The sequence below is a fragment of the Orycteropus afer genome, unplaced genomic scaffold (assembly GCF_000298275.1).
Source record: "Orycteropus afer afer isolate SDZICR_OR568_19922 unplaced genomic scaffold, OryAfe1.0 scaffold00284, whole genome shotgun sequence".
Taxonomy (NCBI): domain Eukaryota; kingdom Metazoa; phylum Chordata; class Mammalia; order Tubulidentata; family Orycteropodidae; genus Orycteropus; species Orycteropus afer.
Genome location: NW_006921871.1, coordinates 3,762,371 through 3,774,814, shown reverse-complemented (window position 1 = coordinate 3,774,814; position 12,444 = coordinate 3,762,371). Strand labels below are relative to the sequence as shown.

General features: G+C 36.8%; 1 protein-coding gene across 1 annotated transcript in view; it reads right to left on the bottom strand.

Annotated features, from left to right (window-relative positions):
• Window positions 1–12,444, bottom strand: part of NRXN1 (neurexin 1) — a 1,670,321-nt gene that overhangs the window by 89,585 nt on the left and 1,568,292 nt on the right. The gene's annotated exons all lie outside the window — the stretch shown is intronic.

The window sequence follows — 12,444 nt, the reverse complement described above, 5'->3', positions numbered from 1 at the left end:
TTTGGTCAATGACATGAGACAAAGTATATGTGAACTGCTGTATGAAAAGTGAATTTACTCTGTAAATCTTCACCCAAATCCTAATAAAAAAAAAAGTAATGTGATCCATCAAAGCAGATCTGCTCAGGGACTAGCTAACTAAAGTATGTTTTTTTCTGATTTAAGTTTCTTGTCACAATATAGTCTCCATGCCTCCTCAACACCAAACCTTTACTGAACCACCACTCAGCTTTACAACTACACAGAACAGAAAATGCTTGGTAGGGGGATTTCTATCCTTATGCATTTTAACAAAACAATTTAAACAAAACCTGATGAAATACACAGAGGCAGCTCAGTCATACAAAGTCAAAGGGGCAAAGAATGGTTAATTATGCTTACTTTGCTCAGAGTTAATTCCACCAGTAATAGTAAATTTTAAATAGCAAGGGGAATTGTTCCCAAGAAAAGAATAAAACATGTAATAAGTGATTGGCCAAGAAAGACCCTGAAGACTGTAAATTGTTCATATATTCCAGAGCCACTCTAACTACATGCAGGCCCATATCTCATGTGGCCATAATAAAAAGAGCTGGTGAGAAGTATGTGGTCACCACACCTCATAATACTCATACTTCTTCTCTCCTTCCAGTAACAAACCTAAACCAAAGCCATTGCCGTTGAGTCATTCCAATTCTGTCCAAAGTGACACTATAGGAGAAAGTAGAAGTGTCCCATAGGGTTTCCAAGACTGTTAATCTTTACAGAAGCAGAATGCCTCATCTTTCTCCTATGCAGCAACTGGTGGGTTTGAACGAACAACCTTTTTGTGAGCAGCCAAATGCCTTAACCACTGTGTCACTGGAGCTCCTTGCCTACAGTATCACATGCTTGTTAATATTTGTAGCGTACTAGAAATGCTTTAAGATTAGGTGTTTCAAGCCAACTTGTGTTCTGGAAATCACATCTATCATTATAAGATTATACTAAAAGCTGAACCTCTGCTGCAAATATTAATTTGTTCTCCAAAATCCTTGTTGTCTTAGACTGTTATCCCCAGTCAAATCCTGGTGGGGGGAGGTAATAGTCCATGTTCAGATCCTGATAGCGAACAGAAAAAATAAATTAAAAATGCAATCACTATACCTTATAGCCATTAGGAAGTCTTGAAATTATAAATGGCAAGGTCCTAATTTCATTGCCTTGTATCTAAGAAGAACACTTTCCTGCTAAAATTTTCCAATTACTATAGATACTTGCAAAATATTTCATTTTCATACACCAAGTATAAACATTCAGAGAAAAATAATTGTCCTACACAACTAACCTTTTGTTCCCAATACAGACCTTTTATACATTCATAGAAAAATTCCCATAAAGTCTTGTTCTCTGAGGATCTCATTTCTCATTTTGATATATATATATATATTTTTTTTTTTTTTTCATCAATCTTCATCAGTGATGAGAATTTTTCTCAGGCCGTGTTGTACATTGCTTATGTCAACACTTATGTTCTCAATTATATTAGAAGTCACAATGTACCTTATTACTTAGAAGAGAATCTGCAACTGATTTGGGGATGAAGGACTTCTAGTTCAGATTATGCAGCACTTTATAAAATATTTATTGATAGAAGGCCTAAAAATACACACGGTAGGTGCAGCATTCACATGGGTAATTACTAAGTAGATTCAGCCCATGATTTTACACCACAGGGTCCTTATTAGGAATACCAGAGAGGGAATAAGAGTTTCTTGACACATGGTAATAAATATTTTCACTTACAATGAATAATTTAGCTCTTTTGGCATCCATTGTATGAAAAATAGATTTGAAATAATTTCAAGGTCTCTTAGCAAAGGTGGAAGTTTGGGAACACAAGGAAAAGAACAGTAGTATGGGGACACTTTCCTTTGTTTTCACAGAATTGTGGTTGCTTTTGTGATGCCCACACTGCAAAAGTTTTCCTCATTTGTGAAGAGGATGTTGAAATGAAAAGATGTCATTTATTCTATTGCATTTCCTATTGTGAGTTTTTAGGATCCTAAATCTTGAATCCCTGAAATCTATCAGGCTTGCCTATAGAATGCAAATGGGCCTCTGTATTCTTCATCATGGAAATAGAAAAGGAGTATTCCATCTAATTAATGCTAGCCATGACTGGATTGAAAATGAATATCCACAGGAAAATCTCAGATGCAAATTCATCTCAAGATTCTGCTGAGATCACCAATAAAACTAAATGCCATCTATGTTTCCCAATCTACTGATCTTTTAATTTTTTTAAAACAGAAACTCACATTTACTCACACTCTAAAATATCATAATTACACTTCAACATAAAGAAAACAAATATCCTCACAACTGGACCAATAAGCAACATCATGATAAATGGAAAAAAGAAGTTTTCAAAGATTTCATTTTACTTGGATCCACAATCAAACTTATGGAAGCAACAGTCAGAAAATTAAATAAAAAATAAACAAGGGGAAGCATTAAAATATATAAATAAATAAACTGCAGTGGCTTCTAAATGAAATATTTATTTTCCCAAGCAATTGTTTCATTTGACATCTTATTAACAAAGCAAATACTTGATTCCTAAGCTAATAAAAACCAAACTCACTGCTGTTGAGTTGGATCTGATTCATAGCGCCCCCTCTTTGGGTTTTTGAGGTAGTATCACTGCAGAAGTAGATTGCCCAACCTTCCTTCCGAGGAGTGGCTGGTGGGTTTGAACCTTCAGCCTTTTGGTTAGCAGTCAAATGCCTTAGGCACTATGCCACCTAAGCTAATAGATAAATAAATAAGTGTTAAAGAGGAAAGATGTCACTTTGAAGACTAAGGTGCTCCTAACCCAAGCCATGGCATTTTCAATAGCCTCATATGTATGTGAAGCCTGGACAATAAATAAGGAAGACTGAAGAAGTGATGGTTTTTTGAATTCTGTTGTTGGTAAAAAGTACTGAAAATACCATGGAGTACTAGAAGAATAGGAGCTCTGGTAGCATAGTGGCTAAAGCACTTGACTGCTAACCAGAAGGCTGGCGGTTCAAACCCACCAGCCACTCCTCGGAAGGAAGGTTGGGCAATCCTACTTCTGTAGTGATACTGCCTCGGAAACCCAAGGAGGGGTCACTATGAGTCGGGGCCGACTCGACAGCACATAACATAACTAGAAGAATAAACTAATCCATCCTGGAAGAAATGCAACTGGAACACTCCTTACAAACAAGTATGACCAGACTTTTTCTCACGTACTTTGGTCACGTGGTCAGAAGGGACCATTCCCTGGAGAAGGATATCATGCTTGGTAAACTGGAGGGTCAGAGGAAAAATGGAAGACCCTCAATGAGATGGTTGACACAGTGCCTGCAACAATGGGCTCAAGGATAGCAAAGATTGTGATGATGGGTTAGGACAAGGCAGTGTTTCATTCTGTTGCACACAGGGTCTCTATGAGTCGGAACAGACTCAAAGGCACCTAATAACAACAAAATATCATGAAATCTTAGAGCTGCATTCCCTTCACTTATAAATGGGGACAACAAGCACCAGAAAATCAAGAAGTTGATCCTCATCACACCAATAGGTTGCAGAACTTTAGCTAGTACAGTGCCTTTATATAAATCAATTTAAAGAAAATGTTTTAAAACTAGATAAGCTCAAAAAATAACCTGGTCACGTTGGAATATTTCAATTTAAGGTGAATTGGGAACAGTTTTAAAGGTGGGTCAGAAATCCCTTGATGGTGCAGCAGTTAAGCCCCCAATTGCTAACTGCAAGGAACTGGAAAGTTGACATTTTGAACCCACCCAAAGTGCCTCAGAAGAAAGGACTGGTGATCTGATTCTCAAAAGTCACAACTGTAAAAACCCTATGGGGCAATTCTACTCTGACACATGTGAGCTCACTATGACTCAGAATTCATTCAATGGCAACAGTTTTTTTTTTTTTTTTTTTTTTTCTTCTAAAGAATCGGTGTGAGGTCTAGATGAAGGTCTGGGAAGAAAACAAGTACAGACTGTTGGTACATGCCCTTGAGTCAGTTCCAACCATTAGTGGCCCCATGTACAATAGAGGAAAACACTGCTTACCCTCACAATTGCTTTTATACTTGAACCCATTGTTGCAGCCAGTGTGTCCATCCATTATGTCCATCCATTTCCTTGGGGGTCCTCCTCTTTTTCACTGACACTTTTCTTTTGGCATAATGTGCTTCCCCAGGGACTGGTCCCTACTGATAACTGTCTAATGTATGTAACAAAATCTCACCATCTTCACTTCTAAGGAGCATTCTGGTTGGACTTCTTCAAAGACAGAAGTGTTCGTTCTTCTGGTGGTCAATGGTGCATTCAATATTCTTCACCAACATCATCATTCAAAGGTATCAATTCTTTCTTATCCATCGTCCAGCTTTTACACATACATGAGGTGATTAAAAATATCATAGTTTGGATCAGGTGTACCATAGTCTTCAAAGTGATATTTTTGCTTTTTACACTTTGAAGAGTGAGCTCTTTTTGCAGAAGATCTGCTCAATGCAATATCACATTTGTTTGCTTGATTTCTGTTTCCATAGGTGTTGATTGTGGATACAAGTAAAATGAAATCCTTGACAATTTCAATATTTTTTCTGTTCATTATGATACTGGTTATTGGTCCAGTTGTGAGGATTTTGGAGATATAAAGAAAATAACTTTTTTTTTTCTGTCAATAGTTTTCCTCCTACAACATTCCATTGAATGTTTCTGAATAGAAACTCTGAGGAGTCCAATGTGGAGGATTCTATCAGGTGATCGATCAGTGGGATTCAAACCAACTGACAATATTTCCCAAAAGCAGTCTGATATACACAGGGTATCTTTGACATAAGAATTCTAGAAATACAGTGTTTTTCAAAAGGCATGCTGAATGTAAATTTCTTGGTATTGACTAATGCACAATGGTCATATGAGATGTTAACAAAGAAGAAGCTGGATGTAGGGAGAATCTACTTTATCAGTCTGCAAATTTTCTGTTTATATAAAATTATTCCAAATTAAAATGTTTTATTAAAAAAGTAAAAGAGGTATACTGATCTGATAAATCTTACATATTGCATACAAGTGGGTTAACATCTGGTATTATACAATTAAAAAATATGAATACATTCATAAAGGAGAACAAGGACAACTACCAGAGCCATAAAAAGCATCCTAAAAATCTTTCCCCATTTCTTGGAATTTTTACAGACATAAAGCATTTATTATCTTTGAATGGCTTGTCTTTGGCAACCTTCTAAAATTGTACACTTTCAAAAAAAACCAAACATAACATTCTTCTACTTCATGCCATCACTTACAACCTTTATCTTTCTTCATAAAATACTACAAAGCATTGATTCATCATTTAGGGAGTTGCTAGACAGACAGGGGGAGGCTAAAGCCAGTTCTTAGTTTGTTATTGCATGAGTAAATTTTTGTTTAAGATGACACCATCTATAGCAATTGAAATTTCACTATATGGAAAACCAGAAAGACAGGAAGTCATGGAAGCCTTTAAACAATGACTTAAGCTTACTTATCTCTCGTGTGAAATTTTGTAAATCAACAAGTATATAATCAGTTTTATATTTCAGTCTCAAGTATCATTTCAATCAGTTCTAATAAATGGTTCATAAAGCATCCTGTAATTACTCACTGAATTTAAAATAGTTAGTAAATAATAGCATTGATTATCATCCTAATACCATGACTAGATTATTTACATAATTACTATCATTTATTCAAAATTATTTCACCCAAGACAAGACCTTTGCAACTTGTCCATGCCCACCCATATTCACTCACTTTACATAAAAGAGAAGAAAATGAAGAGATAAAAAAGGAAGTAGAATCAGGCATACTGAAAGATATTGCTGGATTAAAATATAAAAGCCCTAAATTATACCCTAGGTACCTGACAGTTATGTTTAGTTCAAAGTGTCTACTTACTATTGGGAAAATAACTCAGTATATCAAATCATCCCATCATCAGTTTATAAAAAAAAAAGAAATTTCTTGATTTGTAATGAAAAATATTTATCAATAAGCTCTAATTTTAATGGGTAAAGCAAGGTTTGGACCCTGCTCATTCAGGTTAGCCACCTGCTGAGAATTTGCATTGTCAGCCCAGATATACAGGCATACCTCCTTTTATTGTGCTTCACTTCATTGTGTTTTTTCAAATTGAAGGTTTGTGGCAACCCTGTGCCAAGCAAGTCTATTGGTGACATTTTTCCAACAGTATGTGCTCACTTCTCATCTGTGTGTCACATTTGGGTAATTCTCACAATACTTCAAACTTTTTCATAATACTATTGCTCTCCTAATAGCCTGCAGTAGAGTGTAAACATAACTTTTATATGCACTGGGAAACCAAAAAATTTGTGTAACTTGCTTTATTATGATACTTGCTTTTTTTCAGTGGGCTAGAACCAAACTTGGCAATATCTCTAAGTTATGGCTGTACTGGGATCTTAATGTTAAAATGTAGATTCTGATTCATTATATCTGGGATGGTAATACAAATTCTCATGAGAGGGTCCAAATGGAATAAATCAGTTCAAAGCCATTGTATAAAGAATGTATATAGACTAAATGTGCAGTTTATTTCTAAATTAAACATTTACAATACTTTGAATTATTTTCATTATTCATAAAGCACGAACACTGACTTACAAATAATCAACATGTTGTCCTGAGAACATGTATAACAGAAAATAACTCCTTGATTGATTTAGAGACAAGTCACTTAGAACCTTACCTCATATTAAAATACCCTCAACTTTCATTACTATTTCAGAGGCTGGTTGCCAAAGACTCAAGGAGGCTGCATATTCTGACCTCCTGTAACCCAACAAGTGGAAGATAGCATCACCGTAAGTAGCACAAGGCCTATCCCTTCTAGGCCAGACATGCCACCTCCTTCCAGCCTTTTCATCAACCACTCCTCCTGCAGCACCCACCACCACTCTGCTGGCTTCGATAATTCACTGCAGTGGCCGCACAGAACGCACAGATTATGGGGTTTATTAGGGAAGCAAAAGGCTATGATTCAAATTCAGGAGCATGCTCAGTCTTTCTCAGCCCACTATCTCTCAGCTAACAGTCTCTCTCAGTCTCTCTCCGAGCAGTGTGTATCTCTCCCTTCTCTCTCTCAGCAGCAGCTGTCTCTCGTGTCTCTCTCTCAGCAAATGCATGTCTCTCAGGAGCATGTTTCTCTCAGCAGCACGTCCTTCTCAGCCAGTAGTCAGAGAGACTTCTTCTGCCTCTAGAAGGTCTCCTTTTGAGCCTGGCACAGTGGCCAAACTAACCAATCCCAACATCAGAATTTCAAACACCTGAGAGAGAGAGCAAACTTCCCAGAAGATTTCTTTGTGCCACTCTCAACAGAAATACTCCAAGTAGATAATATTAACAATCAAGAACTACTCAGTAGCTCATGGCAAATTCCGCCACAGAGTTTACAAAGATTTATGGCTAGATAAACCATACTATGTTATTTACTAAACCTCACTGGTACTGATATTAGGGTTATCAAAATCTCACCTGTCTTCAACAGAGAAAATGACACTGTAATATGTATATTTGTGTGTGTGTATACATATATCTTATAACATGGGAGTCTGAGTGGCAGAAATGGATACATGGCATATGACTACTAGAAAAAGGTTGGTGATTTGACCATACTCACAGACCCTGGCAATGTGTATCTGAAAGGTGACAGCCTTGAAAATAGTAAGGAGTGCAGTTCTGCTGTGCACACATGAGGTCACCATGAAACAGAACTGTCTTCACTACAACTAGCAACACACAACTCTATCTCTCGAACTGTCCATGTATCTATTCACCTATTTATGTATAATATCAATCCAAGAAGCTGGACTATCTATATGCAGAAGAAAGGGGCATCAGGATTGGAGGAAGACTCATTAACAACCTGCAACATGCAGATAACACAACCTTGCTTGCTGAAAACCAAAAGGACTTAAAACACTTACTGTACTAATGAAGATCAAAGACTACAGCCTCCAGTATGGATTATACATACCTCGATATAAAGATAACAAAAATTCTCACAATTGGACCAGTAGGCAATATCACGATAAATGGAGAAAATATTGAAGTCAAATATTTCATTTTACTTGGATCTACAATTAACACCCATGGAAGCAGCATTCAAGAAATCAAATGATATATTGCATCAGGCAAATCTGTTGAAAAAGACCTCTTTGAAGTGTTAAAAAGCAGAGAAGTCTGAGAAGGAAGGTGTGCCTGACCCAAACCACCGTATTTTCAATCACCTCTATGCATATGAAAGCTGGACAATGAATAAGGAAGACTGTAAAATAATTGATACATATGAATTATAGTGTTGGCAAAGAATATTGAATATACTGTGCAGTGCCAGAATGAACAAATCTATCTTGGGAGAAGTACAGCCAGGATGCTTCTCAGATGCGAGAATAGAGAGATTTCATCTCATGTAATTTGGACATGTTATCAGGAGAGACTAGTCCCTGGAGAAGGACAACATGCTTGCTAAAGTGAGGGTAAATGAAAAAGAGGAAGCCCCTCAAGGAGAGGGATTAACATAGTGGCTGCAACAACGGGCTCAAACAGCAATGATTGTGAGGATAACTCAGGAACAAGCAGTGTAGAGTTGGGATTGAGTTGATAGCACCTTACAACAACAGATCAGCTTGTCTCATTTGACCTAATTTGGAGCTTTTTCCTGATGGATTCCTGGTGGTGTAGTGTTTAGATTTTGGATCCACCAGCCTCTCTGTACAAAGATGAAGCAGTCAGCTGCTGTAAGATTACAGCCCTGGAAAACCCTGTTACAAGTCAAAATTGACTCCAAGGCAGTGGGTTTGGATTTAGGATTTTATTTTCTGACTTGATAATAGTAAGGAATCTATTTAACTTTCACTGAACTCTTCTTATCTCCAAGCTACCAGGAAGCACATAGCAGAAACCAGCAAATATGTGCCCATTAATAGATGGTATGTGTCAAATAGTTCATTCTTCAGTGCTTCTCTGGTTTTCTGTGTGTTCCTCTTAATTCCTCAAGGACTTCAAAGCAGTGTTTTCCTTTGAATCAGCCACAACATCTAGCAGAATTCTGGTATAGATCAACCAACCAGTATGTATTTTAATAGATCTTAATTAACAAATGTTTGAAAATTACTAAGATGAGTGCTTAGTCCTTGGTCATATATATTATTAACATCTTGGGAAGAGAAGGTGAACTTCTCAAAAGTTCAGAAAACTCTTACAAACCTAAGCATAGCAATTCCCCTGAAATATTATGACTTGGTTTATATATCTTCAAAGCATCTCATTCAGTGGCTGTATATTTAGCTGTGCTTCATTTACACACACATATTCATAAACCCATTATGTTAAACTTTGAAAATATAGTAGTCCTACCACAGACCTAGGAGCTCTGGTAGCGTAGTGCCTAAGGCACTTGACTGCTAACCAGAAGGCTGGCGGTTCAAACCCACCTGCCACTCCTCAGAAGGAAGATGGGGCAATCTACTTCTGTAGTGATACTGCCTCAGAAACCCAAGGAGAGGGGTTGTTATGAGTCGGGTCTGACTCGAGAGCACATAATAACAACAACAACAACCACCACAGACCTAAAGGATAGGTGATGGATTGAGATTTAGCTGTACTAGTTGAGGGAAATCATGGTTTGTAATTGGAAACTGATTTCAAGTCCCTGGAAAAATAAGCAGCCCAGAAAGCATACCTAGCTTTGGAAAGTCATCTATTATGCAGATAATGCACACATAGGTCATTGAGAATTGACTCCTAGAGGCTGTACCTGCAGCTCCAAAATGAAAAAAAGCATCAAAAACTTAACATTCTATGCAAAATTTTGATCTGAAAATAAAATAGCATTGTTTGGAATTAAAAAAAGGGAGCCTTACCTTTTTATATATAATGTTGTTATAGGCATTATGTTTATATACGGAATCTATACTTTTGTATATCAATTATTTTTCTTATATATAAGCAAATTCCTTTCACTAGATGGCTGGGAAGTCTTTTGTTTTTATGCTCTAGTAGAGTTTTCAATTTTGAAAACATGAAGACGTCTGCCAGGCTAAGGCATTTCTCCATATCACTAAACCTCTATTTTACCCATGAATTTACTAGTAAATCTAGGCTGTGAATTGATATAATGACATTTTTGGTCAAAAGCCTTTGAGCAAAGATTCTGGCATTATATAAACCCCATTATTCATTAATAAAAATTCCATTAAAACAAGTGTGAGAGCATACAGATAACTGAGTTTTGGGTGACTGATTTTTTTGCCTCCTAAAATAACATTCAAGTCTTCCCCACAATCACATGCAGTTTTTTTTTTTTTTAAAGCTAAAGAATATTTAAAGTATTGGCACCTTTATAACAAAAGGCATTGTATTATAGTTATGGGATAACAGTAAGAAAAAATTTCATGTCTTTTTATTATCAACAAAATAATTAAATTATGGCTTAATCTGGAGTACTGAAAAACATACAGCACAGTATTGAAAACAAAACCGTTTGACTGATTTGGGGCAATAGTTGTGAGATAGTTGCTAATGCTTTATCAAGTGAATTCAAATGAAAGTGAAAATTTGAGGAACAAGTTGATATCTGTGGTGACAGTCAGACATAATTTATGAAATAAAAATAGGAAACATCTCATATGTTAAGAATATTTTAGCTTTCTCGTGACTTTTTGTTCATTTTGGAATCATACTGTGTTTTGTTTGCTAAGAAATTCTACAGGTATCTACGAGTTTATAAGTGTCTGTGACTCAATTCAATTATTCTATATTCTAGAAATTGTCTTTTTAATCCACAATAGTGAGTTTGGATCCATTTTCTATGCCAAAGTGAAAGAGAAAAGAAGCCTTCAGGACATTCAATTATTAGCTGGTTACTAAAAGTAAGTAAGACAGCAGAAAGTAAAATCAGTATTTCTGGGTCACTTCTGGTAATCCTGGGAGCTCTCGTGGCATAGTGCCGAAAGCACTTGACTGCTGACCAGAAGGCTGGTGGTTCAAACCCACCAGCCCCTCCTTGCAAGGAAGATGGGACAATCTACTTCCATAGTGATACTGCCTTGGAAACCCAAAGGGGTCGCTATGAGTCGGGTCTGACTTGATGGCACATAAAAACAACAACAACAACAACTGGTAATCCTAGCAAAAATCAAAGAAATTCAAAGGTTAAATATATATAAAATGTATAAAGTAGAACTCAGTGTCACTATACCCTGCTGACTTTATACATAGCTTATTGTTTAAAAACCTTGGATTCTTGAACTAATGGCATGACATCTTTTCTATCTGTAGGTATTTGAATCCATAAACAACAGTTAAAGCAGCAGCAGAAGAATAAGGCTGTAGTATGGGGAGCCCTGCTTACACAGTGGTTAAGCACTTGGCTGCTAACTAAAAGGCCAGGGGTGCAAACTTACCACCTGCTCTGTAGGAGAAACATGAGGCAGTCTGCTTCAGTAAAGATTTGCAGTATTGGAAACCCCATTGGACAGTTCTACTCTGTCCTATAGGGTCACTGTGAGTCAGAATTGACTCTTTGGCAATGGATTTGTTTGTTTGTTTGGTAGTAGGGGCAATTGGAAGCAAAAAGAGAAGACTAAACATAAAAGGTACCACTTGGCCTGAGTATAATTAAATATACCCTAGCACTTGACTGCTAATCAGAAGGCTGGCGGTTCAAACCCACCAGCCACTCCTCGGAAGGAAGGTTGGGCAATCCTACTTCTGTAGTGATACTGCCTCGGAAACCCAAGGAGGGGTCGCTATGAGTTGGGGCCGACTCCAAGGCACATAACAACAACAACAACAACAACATCACGACTCGAATTAAGAACACTAATTTTGACCGCACCAAATATTGTTTCAAAAGAGTCATTTTCTAAACCAGCAGAGTTAAAGCTTATTTCTTGAAACATTTAATATCAATGTAGACAAGCGCCAAAAATCCTTGTACTATAGATGTAATGGCCACATGCTTTTCTTTTTTTCCTCCCATTTGAAAACTGAAAAGTGGAAGCCAAGAGGTTTTTCTCATCATCTAGAATTCTGCCTACTACATTCATCATATAGTTAATTGATTGCACTTGTAGTTTATAAATGAACCCAGATGCTGTGGGATGAGCACAATTCATAAATTAAAGGAGCATATGGAAGGCACACAGACAGTAACATTTCATCATAACCATCCAAAGCATCCTTTATGTGCAATGCTACATCACTAGTTATTTTGTAAATATGCAAGCATATCCCTAGTTAATGCCTTGTTAAGAAATTTGCTTGCCAGTTGAGGCCAAATACTTTTCAAGCAGAGATTTAATATCACTTTCCAGGCACTTCTAGTTTCATTCCACTTTCCTCATAAGAGTTTTAACTTCTTAGG